Source organism: Microcaecilia unicolor, chromosome 5 (assembly GCF_901765095.1).
Source record: "Microcaecilia unicolor chromosome 5, aMicUni1.1, whole genome shotgun sequence".
Lineage (NCBI taxonomy): Eukaryota > Metazoa > Chordata > Amphibia > Gymnophiona > Siphonopidae > Microcaecilia > Microcaecilia unicolor.
In genome coordinates, this window is record NC_044035.1 from 251,581,809 (window position 1) to 251,600,460 (window position 18,652).

The window sequence follows — 18,652 nt, forward strand, 5'->3', positions numbered from 1 at the left end:
GTGAAGGGGGCACCTACATGTGGGTACAGTGGGTTTTGAAGACCTCCCATTTACCAGCACAAGTGTTACAGGTAGGGGGGGATGGGCCTCGGTCCACCTGGCTGAAGTACACTGCGGTACCCACTAAAAGTGCTCCATGGACCTGCATACACGCAGGCCTCTAGGACTTGTTGCTGCTATATAACATTGGCACACCAGTTGACACCTGAAGACTAATCTCTCCGAAAACGTCCTTTATTGGAATAAACACGCTTACTCACAGTTAACTGCAGATCAGAGGTTGTGCCCCACTGGCAACGAGTCTTCCTGCTACTGAGATGAGCAGTAGGTCAGGGCTGGCAGAATGCTGTACAATGTCCTCTTTCAGCCACATTCAAGGTAAGAACTAAGTTCTGTAACATGGCTAACACGTGAAAGGGATCTAAAACTGGCTTACAAAAATGGCCACGACCTCATGGACTACCGGAAACAAAACAGGGCACACTCTGACCCAGTAAGCAGAGGGAAAAGCACCATGGGAGTAGAGCCTACCAACTACCAACATTGTGAGCATGTAACACAAGCTATTGGAATCACGGAGCCCAATACCCTACACCCACCACAATGCATTGCTGATGTGACTCTGCAGTGCCCTTAACAGAAAAGGTGTCACACTCACCCGAGAGCCACGGAAAGGCTGTCACAGGATAGAACACATTCTGCTGTCATGGAGGTGGGTACGGCATTTGAGGTTGGCATAAAGGCTGGAAAAAAAGTTTTTAAAGTGGGGTTTTTTTGGTGGGAGGGGGTTAGTGACACTGGGGGAGTCCAGGGAGGTCATCCCCGATTCCCTCCAGTGGTCATCTAGGCAGTTGGAGCACTTTTTTGGGACTTGTTCGTGAAAAAAAAAAGGGTCCAAAAAAAGTGACCCAAAATCGCGGTCAAAACGCCTTTTTTTTCGATTATCAGCTAAAGACGCCCATCTCTCCTTGGCCGATAACCACGCCCCAGTTCCGCCTTCACCTTGCTCCGATACGCCCCCGTCAACTTTACCCGTTTCCGCGAAGGATTGCAGTTGGAAACGCCCAAAATCGGCTTTCGATTATACCGATTTGGGCGCCCACGGGAGAAAGACGCCCATCTCCCGATTTGGGTCGCAATATAGGCGTTTTTCTCTTTCGATTATAAGCAGGATAGTAACCTATGGAACTTTGTAAGGCTAAGTGCTTTGAAAATACGCCTCATTGTGTCCAATGTGCACTCAAAAGCACAAAACAAAAAAATATCTAGGTTTTTATATATGAAAAATGGATTACAGAAATGTTTCCATTTTCCTGTTCAAATCCTCTAGAGGGAGATATATTCCAACAATAACACAACCCAATCTTATTTCAATATATACAACTTTAAAACAAAAAGAAAATGTATTTGTAAGGATCTATTCATATGTTGCCATTGTTTTACTTAAAAATAGAGAGTAAAGGCAACCTATAGAGTAATGAACTAGTATCTTGCTTCTGCCATTGACATTCACTGCTACCTTGGGCAAGACAGTATCATCCATTTCCTCAGATACCCAATTAGATTGTATGCTCCCTGTTGCTAAGACTCATTGTAACTGTATATAAATTTGTTAAAATGTATCCAAGTTTAGGCATGCTATAACCCCTTCCTTCTCTTTTCTCAGGCTCCAACCTCCCCAGTTCCCTCTCCCTCTAACTCCCAACAAGACCCCTAATTCTGTCTACCCCCAAAGTCTTCTCTCGCATGCAATATCCCCACTTCTCATTTTTTCTCCTTCCCTCCCCAGCTATCACTGTTCTCTCCCCTACCCTCCCCAGTGACATACTTTCCGCTTGATGCCCCCACCCTCGTGGCATAAGTCCTCAGTTTTCTCTGGCCATCCCCCAATCCACGATGCACACTCACCTTGCTCTGCTTCCCTCCCCCCCTCGTAATTCCCACTACACAGTGAAAGAAGTCCTCCAGTGCTTCTGATTCGATCCCCATTGGGATACCCTCAAGGCACACATTTCCCTGACAGGACCAGCGCTCATGATCCTTCAGCTTTGCTAATGCTGTTTGGATGGCCTCTCAAGTATCTGTAGACTCCAGAGCTCACTCACATTATCCTCCACAGTAGATACACACCATTCCACGTGCTCAAGGACCACCATGAGGTCACCCTGAATGTTACTCAATTTACTGTTAGATGGACCTGAAATGATGGTGGAGCCAATCCCATCAAACAAAGAGGATAAGTATCCAACGTAAAATAAGAGGAGACATAGTTCTTAAATAATTTAGAGAATTCATTCCACTGAATAGTGGAGAAATCTCTCCAAATTCGATCAGCAGGTATCCCCTTCCCTTCAAGAAGAAGGGAAAATTAGGTTCTTACCTTGGTAATTTTCTTTCCTTTAGTCATAGCAGATGAAGCCATTACGTATGGGTTATGTCCATCAACCAGCAGGGGAGATAGAGAGCACTCAAACTTTCACAGTGCCCACTTGGCCAGCTAGCTCCACTGCCTCTTCAGTATTTGAAGCTTCCAAAGCAGTATGGCAAACCGCAATGGGAATCACAAGAGCTTTCCTCACAGCGAACGATGGCCCATCACAAGGGCATGAACTCATAAAGGAGGGAATGCACATCCTCCTGGAGGGAATAAACTCATCCTCCTTATTGTATAAGTGGAGGAGAACACACGCGCCTCCTGGAGGGAATCACACATCCTCCCAACACACTGGATTGAATGAACTCATCCTCCTATTTATAGAACTGGAGGGGAACACACGCGCCTCCTGGAGAGAATCAACACATCCACATCAGCCAGAAAGGACAAGGCCACCTCCATCCGCGGAGCCACATCCAAGAAGGGCTCCGCTCCATCTTCGGGCTGAGCCACTGGGCACCCAAATCCTGTCCGGTGCTAGCCACTCCTGAAATAACCTCATCTCGAGGTGCCCCACCCGGCTCAGGTCTCTCCGTGTCCACGGAGGCCGCGCCATGCGGTGTAAGCAAAATGGCACCCGCTGCCAGCTCAGAGCGGGAAGAAACATCGCTCGCCATGCTCGGGCCGGCTCCTACGCCAATACAGCACGATTTACAGAGCCCTGCTGCTGATCTGCGCTTGCCACAAGTGGAACAGCGCTTTACATTGTCCGCAGCCATCACCGAAAAAACGGCGGTAAAATCCAAAATGGCGGTTTCGCGCCAAAATCGCCCCGATCGCGGGCCCACCCCGGAGGAGTTGGAAAACACTCTTACCTCAAAGGATCTAGTGTACAACTACGATCCTGCTGAAAATCAGGTCAAAAACCTCTGTTCCAGCGTCTCTGCGTTTAAAAACGCGACGCAACTTTTTTTTTTTTTTTTAAGCTGTGAGGAAAGCAGAGGTATTGAAAACTCCGGAGGCTCAGATGAGTGGGAAAGGCAGGGAAAGGGCGAACCTATATGCCTGCATCCACTGTTGGTGGGTAAGGACAGGGAAAGCAAGGCAATATGTCCACATCCACAGAGGTATGGGTAAGGCAGGGAAAGGGCTAACCTATGTGCCTTTAAAGTGAAGCTGCTATAGCCTCCAACACCCCGGTTAACAACTGGCAAGCCAGGAACCACCTCCCGGCAAATTTTTCTGGAGCTCGAACAAGCTGCAGCCACCCTGCTAAGGGAGATAGAGAATACTGAAGAGGCAGTGGAGCTAGCTGGCCAAGAGGGCACTGTGAAAGTTTGAGTGCTCTCTATCTCCCCTGCTGGTTGATGGACATAACCCATACGTAATGGCTTCATCTGCTTGATGACAAGGAATCATTATTTAATTCAACTACATCTTTTGTAAACCCAGCTCTAAGCTTAGCTATTTTCTCTTGGAAGAACTTAGCTAATTGATTTACTGAAGGAAGCTGTTCAGCATCTCAAGCTTTATTAACAGGAGATTTTATAAGTGAATTTACAATAAAAAAAAATAATTGCTTCCCATTAGCACAGTTCTTTCCAATTTAGTCCATTATTATATGTGCCAGAGCCGGTGGTGGGAGGCGGGACTGGTGGTTGGGAGGTGGGAATAGTACTGGGCAGACTTATATGGTCTGTGCCAGAGCCGGTGGTGGGAGGCGTGGTTGATGGTTGGGAGGCGGGGATAGTGCTGGGCAGACTTATACAGCCTGTGCCCTGAAGAGGACAGGTACAAATCAAAGTAGGGTGTACACAAAAAGTAGCACATACGAGTTTATCTTGTTGGGCAGACTGGATGGACTGTGTAGGTCTTTTTCTGCCGTCATCTACTATGTTAGTGTGGCTGGACTGCATTTCTGAGATCACCATCTCTAGCATGACATGCTGATATGCATAGAGTGCCAAGCCTTGTCTTTCAGGCATTCCAGCGTCTCATTGGTCTCTGTGGTAACAGCAGTGCTACCATCTTCAAGAGCTATCCAATCCACTAATGTCAGCTGCCATGAACCCTGGCCTGATTTCATCCCACCGACATTTAAGCCATTGTTTCCCCTCCACTTTCTGCATTTTTGCACCACGGTACTGGCTACACCACAGAAATTATGAAAGCACTGATAGGATTGTTTAAAAAGTCAGAAGCAGGAAGACGGTCTACTCCTTATGTGGCCATCACATGACCCCCAAAGGGTTTTTGGGAGTCAAGAATTCTGATATTCCTATGATATAGATTCTCCCTAAGATTCATAAATATAGGCTGTGGAGTCGGTACACCAAACGTTCAACTTCGACTCTTCTATTTTTCTACTGTCTGACTCAGACTCTGAGGGACCTGCATACACGCAGGCCTCTAGGACTTGTTGCTGCTATATAACATTGGCACACCAGTTGACACCTGAAGACTAATCTCTCCGAAAACGTCCTTTATTGGAATAAACACGCTTACTCACAGTTAACTGCAGATCAGAGGTTGTGCCCCACTGGCAACGAGTCTTCCTGCTACTGAGATGAGCAGTAGGTCAGGGCTGGCAGAATGCTGTACAATGTCCTCTTTCAGCCACATTCAAGGTAAGAACTAAGTTCTGTAACATGGCTAACACGTGAAAGGGATCTAAAACTGGCTTACAAAAATGGCCACGACCTCATGGACTACCGGAAACAAAACAGGGCACACTCTGACCCAGTAAGCAGAGGGAAAAGCACCATGGGAGTAGAGCCTACCAACTACCAACATTGTGAGCATGTAACACAAGCTATTGGAATCACGGAGCCCAATACCCTACACCCACCACAATGCATTGCTGATGTGACTCTGCAGTGCCCTTAACAGAAAAGGTGTCACACTCACCCGAGAGCCACGGAAAGGCTGTCACAGGATAGAACACATTCTGCTGTCATGGAGGTGGGTACGGCATTTGAGGTTGGCATAAAGGCTGGAAAAAAAGTTTTTAAAGTGGGGTTTTTTTGGTGGGAGGGGGTTAGTGACACTGGGGGAGTCCAGGGAGGTCATCCCCGATTCCCTCCAGTGGTCATCTAGGCAGTTGGAGCACTTTTTTGGGACTTGTTCGTGAAAAAAAAAAAGGGTCCAAAAAAAGTGACCCAAAATCGCGGTCAAAACGCCTTTTTTTTCCCGATTATCAGCTAAAGACGCCCATCTCTCCTTGGCCGATAACCACGCCCCAGTTCCGCCTTCACCATGCTCCGATACGCCCCCGTCAACTTTACCCGTTTCCGCGAAGGATTGCAGTTGGAAACGCCCAAAATCGGCTTTCGATTATACCGATTTGGGCGCCCACGGGAGAAAGACGCCCATCTCCCGATTTGGGTCGCAATATAGGCGTTTTTCTCTTTCGATTATAAGCAGGATAGTAACCTATGGAACTTTGTAAGGCTAAGTGCTTTGAAAATACGCCTCATTGTGTCCAATGTGCACTCAAAAGCACAAAACAAAAAAATATCTAGGTTTTTATATATGAAAAATGGATTACAGAAATGTTTCCATTTTCCTGTTCAAATCCTCTAGAGGGAGATATATTCCAACAATAACACAACCCAATCTTATTTCAATATATACAACTTTAAAACAAAAAGAAAATGTATTTGTAAGGATCTATTCATATGTTGCCATTGTTTTACTTAAAAATAGAGAGTAAAGGCAACCTATAGAGTAATGAACTAGTATCTTGCTTCTGCCATTGACATTCACTGCTACCTTGGGCAAGACAGTATCATCCATTTCCTCAGATACCCAATTAGATTGTATGCTCCCTGTTGCTAAGACTCATTGTAACTGTATATAAATTTGTTAAAATGTATCCAAGTTTAGGCATGCTATAACCCCTTCCTTCTCTTTTCTCAGGCTCCAACCTCCCCAGTTCCCTCTCCCTCTAACTCCCAACAAGACCCCTAATTCTGTCTACCCCCAAAGTCTTCTCTCGCATGCAATATCCCCACTTCTCATTTTTTCTCCTTCCCTCCCCAGCTATCACTGTTCTCTCCCCTACCCTCCCCAGTGACATACTTTCCGCTTGATGCCCCCACCCTCGTGGCATAAGTCCTCAGTTTTCTCTGGCCATCCCCCAATCCACGATGCACACTCACCTTGCTCTGCTTCCCTCCCCCCCTCGTAATTCCCACTACACAGTGAAAGAAGTCCTCCAGTGCTTCTGATTCGATCCCCATTGGGATACCCTCAAGGCACACATTTCCCTGACAGGACCAGCGCTCATGATCCTTCAGCTTTGCTAATGCTGTTTGGATGGCCTCTCAAGTATCTGTAGACTCCAGAGCTCACTCACATTATCCTCCACAGTAGATACACACCATTCCACGTGCTCAAGGACCACCATGAGGTCACCCTGAATGTTACTCAATTTACTGTTAGATGGACCTGAAATGATGGTGGAGCCAATCCCATCAAACAAAGAGGATAAGTATCCAACGTAAAATAAGAGGAGACATAGTTCTTAAATAATTTAGAGAATTCATTCCACTGAATAGTGGAGAAATCTCTCCAAATTCGATCAGCAGGTATCCCCTTCCCTTCAAGAAGAAGGGAAAATTAGGTTCTTACCTTGGTAATTTTCTTTCCTTTAGTCATAGCAGATGAAGCCATTACGTATGGGTTATGTCCATCAACCAGCAGGGGAGATAGAGAGCACTCAAACTTTCACAGTGCCCACTTGGCCAGCTAGCTCCACTGCCTCTTCAGTATTTGAAGCTTCCAAAGCAGTATGGCAAACCGCAATGGGAATCACAAGAGCTTTCCTCACAGCGAACGATGGCCCATCACAAGGGCATGAACTCATAAAGGAGGGAATGCACATCCTCCTGGAGGGAATAAACTCATCCTCCTTATTGTATAAGTGGAGGAGAACACACGCGCCTCCTGGAGGGAATCACACATCCTCCCAACACACTGGATTGAATGAACTCATCCTCCTATTTATAGAACTGGAGGGGAACACACGCGCCTCCTGGAGAGAATCAACACATCCACATCAGCCAGAAAGGACAAGGCCACCTCCATCCGCGGAGCCACATCCAAGAAGGGCTCCGCTCCATCTTCGGGCTGAGCCACTGGGCACCCAAATCCTGTCCGGTGCTAGCCACTCCTGAAATAACCTCATCTCGAGGTGCCCCACCCGGCTCAGGTCTCTCCGTGTCCACGGAGGCCGCGCCATGCGGTGTAAGCAAAATGGCACCCGCTGCCAGCTCAGAGCGGGAAGAAACATCGCTCGCCATGCTCGGGCCGGCTCCTACGCCAATACAGCACGATTTACAGAGCCCTGCTGCTGATCTGCGCTTGCCACAAGTGGAACAGCGCTTTACATTGTCCGCAGCCATCACCGAAAAACGGCGGTAAAATCCAAAATGGCGGTTTCGCGCCAAAATCGCCCCGATCGCGGGCCCACCCCGGAGGAGTTGGAAAACACTCTTACCTCAAAGGATCTAGTGTACAACTACGATCCTGCTGAAAATCAGGTCAAAAACCTCTGTTCCAGCGTCTCTGCGTTTAAAAACGCGACGCAACTTTTTTTTTTTTTTTTTAAGCTGTGAGGAAAGCAGAGGTATTGAAAACTCCGGAGGCTCAGATGAGTGGGAAAGGCAGGGAAAGGGCGAACCTATATGCCTGCATCCACTGTTGGTGGGTAAGGACAGGGAAAGCAAGGCAATATGTCCACATCCACAGAGGTATGGGTAAGGCAGGGAAAGGGCTAACCTATGTGCCTTTAAAGTGAAGCTGCTATAGCCTCCAACACCCCGGTTAACAACTGGCAAGCCAGGAACCACCTCCCGGCAAATTTTTCTGGAGCTCGAACAAGCTGCAGCCACCCTGCTAAGGGAGATAGAGAATACTGAAGAGGCAGTGGAGCTAGCTGGCCAAGAGGGCACTGTGAAAGTTTGAGTGCTCTCTATCTCCCCTGCTGGTTGATGGACATAACCCATACGTAATGGCTTCATCTGCTTGATGACAAGGAATCATTATTTAATTCAACTACATCTTTTGTAAACCCAGCTCTAAGCTTAGCTATTTTCTCTTGGAAGAACTTAGCTAATTGATTTACTGAAGGAAGCTGTTCAGCATCTCAAGCTTTATTAACAGGAGATTTTATAAGTGAATTTACAATAAAAAAAAATAATTGCTTCCCATTAGCACAGTTCTTTCCAATTTAGTCCATTATTATATGTGCCAGAGCCGGTGGTGGGAGGCGGGACTGGTGGTTGGGAGGTGGGAATAGTACTGGGCAGACTTATATGGTCTGTGCCAGAGCCGGTGGTGGGAGGCGTGGTTGATGGTTGGGAGGCGGGGATAGTGCTGGGCAGACTTATACAGCCTGTGCCCTGAAGAGGACAGGTACAAATCAAAGTAGGGTGTACACAAAAAGTAGCACATACGAGTTTATCTTGTTGGGCAGACTGGATGGACTGTGTAGGTCTTTTTCTGCCGTCATCTACTATGTTAGTGTGGCTGGACTGCATTTCTGAGATCACCATCTCTAGCATGACATGCTGATATGCATAGAGTGCCAAGCCTTGTCTTTCAGGCATTCCAGCGTCTCATTGGTCTCTGTGGTAACAGCAGTGCTACCATCTTCAAGAGCTATCCAATCCACTAATGTCAGCTGCCATGAACCCTGGCCTGATTTCATCCCACCGACATTTAAGCCATTGTTTCCCCTCCACTTTCTGCATTTTTGCACCACGGTACTGGCTACACCACAGAAATTATGAAAGCACTGATAGGATTGTTTAAAAAGTCAGAAGCAGGAAGACGGTCTACTCCTTATGTGGCCATCACATGACCCCCAAAGGGTTTTTGGGAGTCAAGAATTCTGATATTCCTATGATATAGATTCTCCCTAAGATTCATAAATATAGGCTGTGGAGTCGGTACACCAAACGTTCAACTTCGACTCTTCTATTTTTCTACTGTCTGACTCAGACTCTGAGGGACCTGCATACACGCAGGCCTCTAGGACTTGTTGCTGCTATATAACATTGGCACACCAGTTGACACCTGAAGACTAATCTCTCCGAAAACGTCCTTTATTGGAATAAACACGCTTACTCACAGTTAACTGCAGATCAGAGGTTGTGCCCCACTGGCAACGAGTCTTCCTGCTACTGAGATGAGCAGTAGGTCAGGGCTGGCAGAATGCTGTACAATGTCCTCTTTCAGCCACATTCAAGGTAAGAACTAAGTTCTGTAACATGGCTAACACGTGAAAGGGATCTAAAACTGGCTTACAAAAATGGCCACGACCTCATGGACTACCGGAAACAAAACAGGGCACACTCTGACCCAGTAAGCAGAGGGAAAAGCACCATGGGAGTAGAGCCTACCAACTACCAACATTGTGAGCATGTAACACAAGCTATTGGAATCACGGAGCCCAATACCCTACACCCACCACAATGCATTGCTGATGTGACTCTGCAGTGCCCTTAACAGAAAAGGTGTCACACTCACCCGAGAGCCACGGAAAGGCTGTCACAGGATAGAACACATTCTGCTGTCATGGAGGTGGGTACGGCATTTGAGGTTGGCATAAAGGCTGGAAAAAAAGTTTTTAAAGTGGGGTTTTTTTGGTGGGAGGGGGTTAGTGACACTGGGGGAGTCCAGGGAGGTCATCCCCGATTCCCTCCAGTGGTCATCTAGGCAGTTGGAGCACTTTTTTGGGACTTGTTCGTGAAAAAAAAAAGGGTCCAAAAAAAGTGACCCAAAATCGCGGTCAAAACGCCTTTTTTTTCCGATTATCAGCTAAAGACGCCCATCTCTCCTTGGCCGATAACCACGCCCCAGTTCCGCCTTCACCATGCTCCGATACGCCCCCGTCAACTTTACCCGTTTCCCGCGAAGGATTGCAGTTGGAAACGCCCAAAATCGGCTTTCGATTATACCGATTTGGGCGCCCACGGGAGAAAGACGCCCATCTCCCGATTTGGGTCGCAATATAGGCGTTTTTCTCTTTCGATTATAAGCAGGATAGTAACCTATGGAACTTTGTAAGGCTAAGTGCTTTGAAAATACGCCTCATTGTGTCCAATGTGCACTCAAAAGCACAAAACAAAAAAATATCTAGGTTTTTATATATGAAAAATGGATTACAGAAATGTTTCCATTTTCCTGTTCAAATCCTCTAGAGGGAGATATATTCCAACAATAACACAACCCAATCTTATTTCAATATATACAACTTTAAAACAAAAAGAAAATGTATTTGTAAGGATCTATTCATATGTTGCCATTGTTTTACTTAAAAATAGAGAGTAAAGGCAACCTATAGAGTAATGAACTAGTATCTTGCTTCTGCCATTGACATTCACTGCTACCTTGGGCAAGACAGTATCATCCATTTCCTCAGATACCCAATTAGATTGTATGCTCCCTGTTGCTAAGACTCATTGTAACTGTATATAAATTTGTTAAAATGTATCCAAGTTTAGGCATGCTATAACCCCTTCCTTCTCTTTTCTCAGGCTCCAACCTCCCCAGTTCCCTCTCCCTCTAACTCCCAACAAGACCCCTAATTCTGTCTACCCCCAAAGTCTTCTCTCGCATGCAATATCCCCACTTCTCATTTTTTCTCCTTCCCTCCCCAGCTATCACTGTTCTCTCCCCTACCCTCCCCAGTGACATACTTTCCGCTTGATGCCCCCACCCTCGTGGCATAAGTCCTCAGTTTTCTCTGGCCATCCCCCAATCCACGATGCACACTCACCTTGCTCTGCTTCCCTCCCCCCCTCGTAATTCCCACTACACAGTGAAAGAAGTCCTCCAGTGCTTCTGATTCGATCCCCATTGGGATACCCTCAAGGCACACATTTCCCTGACAGGACCAGCGCTCATGATCCTTCAGCTTTGCTAATGCTGTTTGGATGGCCTCTCAAGTATCTGTAGACTCCAGAGCTCACTCACATTATCCTCCACAGTAGATACACACCATTCCACGTGCTCAAGGACCACCATGAGGTCACCCTGAATGTTACTCAATTTACTGTTAGATGGACCTGAAATGATGGTGGAGCCAATCCCATCAAACAAAGAGGATAAGTATCCAACGTAAAATAAGAGGAGACATAGTTCTTAAATAATTTAGAGAATTCATTCCACTGAATAGTGGAGAAATCTCTCCAAATTCGATCAGCAGGTATCCCCTTCCCTTCAAGAAGAAGGGAAAATTAGGTTCTTACCTTGGTAATTTTCTTTCCTTTAGTCATAGCAGATGAAGCCATTACGTATGGGTTATGTCCATCAACCAGCAGGGGAGATAGAGAGCACTCAAACTTTCACAGTGCCCACTTGGCCAGCTAGCTCCACTGCCTCTTCAGTATTTGAAGCTTCCAAAGCAGTATGGCAAACCGCAATGGGAATCACAAGAGCTTTCCTCACAGCGAACGATGGCCCATCACAAGGGCATGAACTCATAAAGGAGGGAATGCACATCCTCCTGGAGGGAATAAACTCATCCTCCTTATTGTATAAGTGGAGGAGAACACACGCGCCTCCTGGAGGGAATCACACATCCTCCCAACACACTGGATTGAATGAACTCATCCTCCTATTTATAGAACTGGAGGGGAACACACGCGCCTCCTGGAGAGAATCAACACATCCACATCAGCCAGAAAGGACAAGGCCACCTCCATCCGCGGAGCCACATCCAAGAAGGGCTCCGCTCCATCTTCGGGCTGAGCCACTGGGCACCCAAATCCTGTCCGGTGCTAGCCACTCCTGAAATAACCTCATCTCGAGGTGCCCCACCCGGCTCAGGTCTCTCCGTGTCCACGGAGGCCGCGCCATGCGGTGTAAGCAAAATGGCACCCGCTGCCAGCTCAGAGCGGGAAGAAACATCGCTCGCCATGCTCGGGCCGGCTCCTACGCCAATACAGCACGATTTACAGAGCCCTGCTGCTGATCTGCGCTTGCCACAAGTGGAACAGCGCTTTACATTGTCCGCAGCCATCACCGAAAAACGGCGGTAAAATCCAAAATGGCGGTTTCGCGCCAAAATCGCCCCGATCGCGGGCCCACCCCGGAGGAGTTGGAAAACACTCTTACCTCAAAGGATCTAGTGTACAACTACGATCCTGCTGAAAATCAGGTCAAAAACCTCTGTTCCAGCGTCTCTGCGTTTAAAAACGCGACGCAACTTTTTTTTTTTTTTTTAAGCTGTGAGGAAAGCAGAGGTATTGAAAACTCCGGAGGCTCAGATGAGTGGGAAAGGCAGGGAAAGGGCGAACCTATATGCCTGCATCCACTGTTGGTGGGTAAGGACAGGGAAAGCAAGGCAATATGTCCACATCCACAGAGGTATGGGTAAGGCAGGGAAAGGGCTAACCTATGTGCCTTTAAAGTGAAGCTGCTATAGCCTCCAACACCCCGGTTAACAACTGGCAAGCCAGGAACCACCTCCCGGCAAATTTTTCTGGAGCTCGAACAAGCTGCAGCCACCCTGCTAAGGGAGATAGAGAATACTGAAGAGGCAGTGGAGCTAGCTGGCCAAGAGGGCACTGTGAAAGTTTGAGTGCTCTCTATCTCCCCTGCTGGTTGATGGACATAACCCATACGTAATGGCTTCATCTGCTTGATGACAAGGAATCATTATTTAATTCAACTACATCTTTTGTAAACCCAGCTCTAAGCTTAGCTATTTTCTCTTGGAAGAACTTAGCTAATTGATTTACTGAAGGAAGCTGTTCAGCATCTCAAGCTTTATTAACAGGAGATTTTATAAGTGAATTTACAATAAAAAAAATAATTGCTTCCCATTAGCACAGTTCTTTCCAATTTAGTCCATTATTATATGTGCCAGAGCCGGTGGTGGGAGGCGGGACTGGTGGTTGGGAGGTGGGAATAGTACTGGGCAGACTTATATGGTCTGTGCCAGAGCCGGTGGTGGGAGGCGTGGTTGATGGTTGGGAGGCGGGGATAGTGCTGGGCAGACTTATACAGCCTGTGCCCTGAAGAGGACAGGTACAAATCAAAGTAGGGTGTACACAAAAAGTAGCACATACGAGTTTATCTTGTTGGGCAGACTGGATGGACTGTGTAGGTCTTTTTCTGCCGTCATCTACTATGTTAGTGTGGCTGGACTGCATTTCTGAGATCACCATCTCTAGCATGACATGCTGATATGCATAGAGTGCCAAGCCTTGTCTTTCAGGCATTCCAGCGTCTCATTGGTCTCTGTGGTAACAGCAGTGCTACCATCTTCAAGAGCTATCCAATCCACTAATGTCAGCTGCCATGAACCCTGGCCTGATTTCATCCCACCGACATTTAAGCCATTGTTTCCCCTCCACTTTCTGCATTTTTGCACCACGGTACTGGCTACACCACAGAAATTATGAAAGCACTGATAGGATTGTTTAAAAAGTCAGAAGCAGGAAGACGGTCTACTCCTTATGTGGCCATCACATGACCCCCAAAGGGTTTTTGGGAGTCAAGAATTCTGATATTCCTATGATATAGATTCTCCCTAAGATTCATAAATATAGGGCTGTGGAGTCGGTACACCAAACGTTCAACTTCGACTCTTCTATTTTTCTACTGTCTGACTCAGACTCTGACTCCAGCTTGAGGGAAGCTACTGCTGTCTCTGGGATCGATAGCGTGCAATCTTGCTATTCTGTCAGGTACTTGTGACCTGGATTGGACACTGCTGGAAACAGAATACTGGGCTATATGGGACCACTAATCTTACCCAATATGGCTATTCTTATGTTCGACTAGGCTTTAAATTTTTTGTCCAGGATATAAAGTAATGATAAATTTACCATATGTTATAATCAGTGGTGTTCCCCGGTTGGCTGCCACCTGGGGGTGGCTGCTGTGCCCCCCTCCCCCGACACATCACTCCCCTTCGGGCACATCACTCCCCCCCCCAGCCAAATGCTAAAGCAAATCATTCTTACCACCTGGGGGTGCAGAGAGAAGTCATGCAGTTGTCAGCTCCCTGCCCTGGAACAGGAAGTAATGCCAAAAGGGGAATGGGACCGGCGGAGCCAACAGCTGCGTGACTGCTCCCTGCACCCGGGGCGGGTTGCCCTCACTGCCCTGCCCTTGGTACGCCACTGGTTATAATGCTGAACGTTTTTATGTTGAAGCTGGAGTCAGAGTTGGTACATTTATACAGACTCTGCATAAATCTCTGACTCACCCACCTGGCTGTCAATCATTTCAGCTATTTGTTCTGTTTTATTACCTCTCTCCCAATTTACTATTTTCCTGTGACCTTTTGTGTCAAATATGCCCATGCTATTAACATTTTTGACAATATTAAGAAGGATCTGTCTGACTTTCTCCAGGTTGCATTAGACATAGAATTCAACGGCAGCTTTCATCAATAAATCAAGGGAACAGCCATGGGAATATCTATGGCTCCAGATTTAGCAAACGTATGTCAGTGCAATTTTAATTCAAAACTAAAATGTATTCAAAATTAAAATAATATACGGCAGTGGTACCAAAATCTTTCCCTGGGGGAGTCCCAGCCAGTGATGATGTTTTATAATAGAAATGACACACAGATGAAATAATTATATTGTGACATGACATGAGAACTGCATGCAGTTAGACTTATTTGATTGGCTGAATCAATGTGATGAAAAATTTTAAATTCCAAATCACCTTGTTGCGAGACAAATTCCATTCTTTGGCATTCAAATCAAAAGAAAAGTAGGTCATTTTGAAACTGTTTTCCAAAAACCTACAGATAGGAATAAGCTGCTATATGTTAGACGTTTCAGTGATAAAAACTGGCCCACAGGTACGGTAAGAATTAAAAGGCATTATACAGCTCAGAATGAATTTTAATCTCAAGCAGTTGATATGCATAACAGGTTCAAAGATAAAAGATGTCCTAATAGTAGGTGTATTGAAAGATTTATTATAGAGGTAAGCACATAACTAGAAATTACTTGTTGAGTAAGACTATTAGTATATGCCATTCAATTCTCTCACCTAAAGAGAAAAATCAAAAAGATCTTGCAAAAACTTTTTAAAAACACTGGTATGTAATATGTCTAGAGCATTTCAAAAAGAAAGTATTATTGTCAGCACAGTCTAGAGGCCAGAATTTAAGAGATAAATTGGTTTCCTCTGATTTTCCAACACCAAAGGAAAACCTATCAAGAGAAGGATGTTTCAAATGTGGGAAATGTTTAAAAAAAAAAAAAAAAGATTTTGAAACACCAGTTTACGCCATTAAGTACCACAATCAAAAGAAGACTATGATTTTTCTGTTTTTTTAATGACAGCATCTGTTTATGTGATTTATGTCAGGAAGACATAAATAAACAAACAGTATACAAGACTAGAAGAGCACAAAGGCTATAAAACAACGGACATTTGGAAGCACCTTTGGTGGAACATTGTAAAGACAAGAAACATCAATTTGAAAATTTAAATGTGTGTGAGATATGGGTTTTCTCCACATTTTGGCAAGGAGGCAATATAAACAGACATCTGTTACAGGAAGAGCGGAAAGTTATATTTGAAATGAATTCTGTATAGCATTTGGCCTCAAGTGTTTTCCTTGATTTGGTGGTGGTGGTGGGGGGGGGGTTACATTTGTTAATCTCTTATTCAGCAATGCATTGCATTGCTATATAGTCACATGCTATGCAATCATGATATCTCTGGGATTAATTTTTTAAAATTTATTTATTAAATTTTCCAAATATAAATTAGAATAGCAACTTAATATCAACTTATATTTCAAAAAAAACAACCCCCCCCCCCCCCCGGGATCAATATTCAAAGCAAATTAACCAGGTAGAAGAGTTTCTTGCCCAATTAAATTGCTCAGCAGGCTGGCTGCTGATATTCAGTTACACTTAATCAAGCAGGGCTGCTGAATATCTGCTTAGGCTGCACAACTCAAAACTGTATTGGGGGGGGGGGGGGAAGGTGTGCATTCAGGTGGAGGGTGGAAATCAGGGAACAGTTTGGAGGTATGTGGGTACCACTATTATTAAGTGCCATTGCCTGCATAGCTAAACAACAAGATAGGACCTCACAAAAGGCTGTCCTTACATTTGCCAGGTCACCAAGCTGATCCCATCTCCCTACCATCTCCCCAATTCCCCGGTTCTCATGCCTCCATACCCACCCTGTTACAATCTATACCCTCATCAAATCAGCACCCCCTTGATGCTTCTCAATTATAGCAAAGACCCCACTGATGCTCCTACCCATTCAACCCTTCATTAGCCCTGTAGGCAAGAGACACCCCTCCTTTCCTTCCACCACATGACCCCCTGAGACTTGACTAGGGGCTATACCAGAGGGTATAGTTGGATGGAGCAGAAGCAATCCCCCTCCGCTTCCAACCCATCTGGTTCCAAGTGCAAAATGGCACTCGTCGATCTCTGCCAGTAATCTCACGGTTCTATCACTATGGATCAACTCTACCATATATGGGCATTTTGCATTATATTGTGGCATGGAACTGCTGGCAAAATGCCCTTAACTGAAAAGGCTACCACCTAGATATGGTACAATGTTTCCATCCAGAGCTAGAAAGAGCGGGAGCAGAAAGGGACTGTTCTTGCTACCATCCCACTAGGGATAGCCTTGGGCTAAGTCCATGGGGTTCTCAGGAAGTCAGGTGGGTGTGAGAGGAAGGGGGTATGTTGCCTTTGGGAACATCGGGGAGGGCTCTGTTGGGAGGAAGCAGCATTAGGGGTGTTGATTTGGTGAGGGGGAGGGGTCTGATGACCTCACAGATCCCCTTATGCGGGTCCTAGCTGAATATCAACCAGATACCGTGTAAGTTCCAGCCGCCATGACACATTTGATCATATCTGTAGATTCAATGCCAGCACCTGGACACGGCCCGATATCGAATATCCAGGTTTAATTTACCGCTCACTAAAATGGAAGTACTGCCGGGCTACCACAGTAGCTCGGCGGTAGCTCCCACCCCCAGCACGTGCAATTTCCAGCGCTACAAAAATATTTTTTTTTTGTACTGCCGGTATGTACCTGATGGTAATGGGGCAGTGCCATGTGCTGACCGCCCAATTACTGCCGGGTTAGCGGGGGAGCCCTTCCTGTCACCTCAATGGGTGACGGTAAGTGCTCCCCACCAGAAATGGGCACGTGGCAAGTGCTTCATTTGCTGTACAGCCATTTCTTTACAAAAAAAGACCTGACTTTTACCCACTGCAGTAGAAGGATGCCTCAGTGCACGTCAAATACGCGCCCATGCCAGCACAGACCCCCTTTTGCTGCAACTTCGTAAAAGGACACCCTTAGCCTCTAAACAGTCAGCATTTTAAAAACAGCTAACCCTCTCCAGCTGAATATTGACTGGTTTTTTTATTATTTTTAAATTACTTTTAAAATCATTTTTCACTTTTTGATTTTACCCTTCATTTTCTTTTCATATTTTTAAATCATTTTGGTTCACTTTTTATTTGGCATTTACCTATGTTTACTGGCAGAGTTTAGAAGTCTTATCTTCTGTATTAGCTGTTTTATAATTTATTTTTATTGAGCCCCCCCCCCCCCTTTTCATTTTTTTTAAACTTTTGTTAGTGTCTATTATTTTTATTACTATGTAATTTTTTTTTCAATTTTGCCTTTTAGTTTGACAAATTTGCACTTTTGTTTTAAGCTTTAATTCTAGATATTAATTCGTTATCACTTATTTTTATCTAATTTAGGGGTCCTTTTACTAAGCGGCGGTAAGCACTAATGGGTGCTTACTGCATTCTAAAGGCACTACCACAGGACATACTCAGGCGTTTCATGGTAGTTCTGGGATCAGCACACACCCATCCCACGCGGGGTGCATGTTTCGGGGAAGAGACAGTGGGGTTAGCATGTGAGCCTTACTGCCTATATAAGGGCTCTCATGGTAATAGCCACACGCTAATTGGGAAGTTAGCACATGGCTATTATTGGAAAACTAGTAAAAAAGGCCCGTTTCATAAACAAATGAAACGGGCGCTAGCAAGGCTATAGAAAGTGTGAGAGTGTGTATATGTATGTGTGTCTGTGTGTGTGACACAGAGGAAGTGTGTGTGTGTGTCTCTGTGTGAAAGAGAGTGTGCACAGGTAGGGTGAAAATGAAGAGACAGCAGTGAAATTTTACATAGGACAGCTGAACCATATAAGGCGTGTTTGTGTGTCTGTGTGAGAGAGTGTGTATATGTGTGTGGGTGCGTGTGAGATAGAGACAGTGTAAGTGTGTGTGTGTGCGTC

At 45.7% G+C, this 18,652-nt stretch overlaps 1 protein-coding gene across 2 annotated transcripts in view; it reads right to left on the reverse strand.

Moving 5' to 3' along the window:
• STXBP5L (syntaxin binding protein 5 like) overlaps window positions 1-18,652 on the reverse strand; it is a 663,841-nt gene that overhangs the window by 359,170 nt on the left and 286,019 nt on the right. The window lies entirely within an intron of this gene.